This window comes from Dipodomys merriami, unplaced genomic scaffold (assembly GCF_024711535.1).
Source record: "Dipodomys merriami isolate MVZ:Mamm:240054 unplaced genomic scaffold, mDipMer1.0.p SCAF_3554, whole genome shotgun sequence".
NCBI classification, from domain to species: Eukaryota; Metazoa; Chordata; class Mammalia; order Rodentia; family Heteromyidae; genus Dipodomys; species Dipodomys merriami.
In genome coordinates, this window is record NW_027205109.1 from 5,570 (window position 1) to 9,303 (window position 3,734).

The following is a 3,734-nucleotide window of genomic DNA, read 5'->3' on the forward strand; positions in this document are numbered from 1 at the left end:
ATGGTCCCCCAAACCCGGGGACCAGGAACCTGGTTTACTTGGTAAAAGGCGCCGTTGGCTTGCCCCACGGCCTGCCCCTCTGCTCCTCCCCACACACACACAACCGGACTCGAACCTTGGGTATTTCAGGCCACTCCTCTGTAGCTGGAGACCTGCCAGGCAGCCTCTGGGAGAAGCAGGCCCAAACCTTGTAGGGCCTCCTGCCCCAGGGACGCGAGGAGGATGAGCTGGCTCTTTCCCCTGACCAAGAGCGCCTCCTTCTCCACAGCAGGATCCCTGGTGGTGGCCTCACCAGCCTCCAACAGCAGAAGCAGTGCTTGATCGAGTCCCTCCGGAACTCCCACTCCAGTATAGCTGAAATACAGAAAGATGTGGAATACAGATTGCCCTTCACTGTAAACAACTTGACAATTAACATTAATATAGTACTTCCTCCACAGTTTCCTCAGGAAAAACCAGCAATCAGTGTTTATCCACCAATCTGACATCCTTTAATGGATAAACATGGAATATATGTTACCTCTCAATTAGTAAGCAATTTTACAATACACTCAGATCTTGGAAAGATTAGCCAGAGTCTGTTGGATGAGTTTTGGAAGAATTCTCCTGTTTTAGCTCCCACTTCAACAGCATTTCCATACCTGTATAGTAACCCAGGTGGGCTGCCTCCTTATGCTTCTTAGGGTTTTCCATTTCTTCCTGCATATCCTCCTCAAGAAGCTAACAGAACATAACTTCTTTGTTACTGACACTGTTTCTTCTTCAACAAGTTATACAACAGCCAAGTCTGCTGCTCCTACATTTGGTGTCCTTTCAAGTCGGCCATTGCCTGTTCCCACAATGGAAACTTCAACACCTATAAGCCAAAATGGTTTTGGGTACAAGATGCCAGATGTCCCTGATGCATTTCCAGAACTCTCAGAATTGTGTCACAACTCACAGATATGAATGAACAAGAGGAAGTATTACTAGAACAGTTTGAGTTTACCTCAACTAAAACAAATTATTAATGACAAGGGTGATTTAGTAAAAAGTATTGAGGAATTAGCAAGAAAACTCTCCTCTTGGAGCCCAGTTTGGAAGCCAAAAGGCAAACTGTTTTAGATAAGTATGAGTTACTTACACAAATGAAATCTACGTTTGAAAAGAAGAGGCAGAGACAACATGAACTGAGTGAGAGTTGTAGTGCAAGTGCCCTACAGGCAAGATGGAAAGTCGCTGCACATGAAGCTGAGGAAGAATCTGATAATATTGCTGAAGATTTCTCGGAGGGAAAAACTGAAATAGATGATTTTCTCAGTAGCTTCATGGAAAAAAGAACAGTTTGCCACTGTAGAAGAGCCAAGGAAGAGAAACTTAAACAAGTGATAGCAATGCACAGCCAACTTCATGGTCCATTACAGATTTTCCTGAAAACATGGACCGCCAAGAGAGAAATGAGACATAAAACTAAGTACATTATTTTAGATTTAAGGTTTGTAAGTTGGCATTTCATTGAAATGGCTGAATTCAGATGTACTCTACATTGTTTAAAGAACTGAGATTGTTTTTTATATAGATTAGAATGATTATGATCTTTGCTTGGAAAATTTTTCTGCAGTATTTGCACTAAAAACGCCTATTTATCATTGATAAATCCTGTCCTTTTAAAATTTCACTGCTATTCTTATAATTAAATACCTTATGCATGTGATTTTAGTTTTAATATTTTATGAAAAGTACTTAATCTTGTACTTTTAATTTGAAACTGCCTCATTTCTTTATCAAGAATGATATCTTCTTTAGATTATTTTCCTCTCAGTAATTTTTAAGTACTTTCAGCTATGGAAAGATACCCACACCCTCTCTTTTTCTTTCTTTTTGAATAAAACTTTCAAAAGCAATTTGTTTTTAAATATTCATAATACCAGAAAATATCAAACCAGCCAATGTGCCAGATATATACCTATAACATATAAATATACCATATATATATATATATATATATATATATATATATCTTTAATAAATAAAAAAATTCAAAAAATGTCTTAATTACATTGCTCATGTAATTGTAACCCCTCTGTATGGTATTTTCACAATAATAAAACTTTAAAAAATTAATTTAAAAAAAATTTAAAAAATATCTCCATGGAAACCTAATCACCTTTTTAATCCTTTCACAAGTCCTCTAAACTGAATGATATATTTTACATGTTACTCTGCTACCCCTACATATATTTTATTGTCCTAAGGAAACTCTTTAAAAGATAGTCTATTGATTGATATTTTGTGTGTCAACTTCCCAAAATATGTTCTGCCCTCAATCCAACTAAAAAATTCTCATCTTCATCTTCCTTTTTGAAAAGTGAACACCTGTCATTTAGATAAGAATCAATACATGATTTCATTCACCAGATATTCAAACTGTCATCTCAGTTGTCAGGAATAATAGAGTTCAATCAATATACTCATTTATTCTAGATCAAACTCTTTGATACATTCTCATGGCATTGATAACAAAACCAAGCATCAACATATATGACTTTATTTCATCTCATGTTCTCTCTGGAATGTTTAGAAAATTGTCTCTTAAATGTACAGCCACAGAGTAGCTATATTTAGTTGATTAATAAATTATTTTATTTACTAATCTATTTATTTCAGTAATGGGACTTGAACTCAGGGACTCAGTGTTATTGTTCCTTAAATTTTATGCTCATGGCTAGTGCTTTACCATTGCAGCCACATAAGAGGCTTACAGATTTACATGCCTGTGTGGGAATCGAGTCATGATCTGAGATGTCAGCCTCCTGAGTAGCTAGGACTACAGGTATGAGCCACCAGTGCCCAGTTTTATACTTAGTTTATTTTAAATTAGATTTATTCAGAAAGGCATCTAAGCAAAAATGCTATTTTTAATATTTTAAGATCCAAACTACCTCCAGAGTCCTCTCCTCATTGTTGATGGACTCATTTGCCCAGGGATGACTATTATTTGGGTCCTTATAAGAAATTTATGACAACATGTGAAAAGAAACAAATTTGTAATTTTATACTGGAAAGTCAGAGTCTAATTTGCAGGACTAAACATAGTGAATACTCTCCAGCTGTGAACGCGTGAAAACTATAGACAAGGATGATCAAGAATGGCCTCAGCTAGGATTCTAACCAGTGAATTCGAGGCTAGTAACCAGGGCAAATACAAGGCTTCATGGTTCAAATTTGATAATGAACTCTAAGGGGAGCAATGGACAATCATCTAAAAGACTAGCTGGGAGTGGGATTCTGCAGACGTTGTTGGTCATGAGCTTTTCCAACCTAATAGGGATTGAGATTTATTTACACATAATCTCTCCAGAAGAGGTCACTAACACCATGACTGTCCATTCATTGAATTGTGTCACACTAAACAATGTCATTTCATCAAAAGTGATTTAGAATTACCAAGATCATCTTGAAAGACATTTAAGATGACTCCTTTCTTTATTCCTTCTGAAAAACTTTGATGGATGAATCTGGGAAGATGAAGGACAAAGTTCACTCACTTTTGAGGCTGGGAAGGTGGCTCAGAGTGGTCGAGTGCTTGCCTCCAATACATGAGGCCCTGGGTTGGATTCCTCAGCACCATATAAACAGTAAAAACAAAAACAACAACAACAACAAAAACAAAGGCCAGAAGTGGCACTGTGGCTCTAGTGGTAGTGTTCTAGCCTTGAGCTGAAGAGCTCAATGACAGTAACCAGGCCTAGAGT

At 37.3% G+C, this 3,734-nt stretch overlaps 1 pseudogene; it reads left to right on the plus strand.

Annotated features, from left to right (window-relative positions):
- The first annotated feature begins 222 nt into the window (after positions 1-222).
- On the plus strand, positions 223-1,474 carry LOC138804089 (vacuolar protein sorting-associated protein 37A pseudogene; annotated as a pseudogene).
- Positions 1,475-3,734: the final 2,260 nt, after the last annotated feature.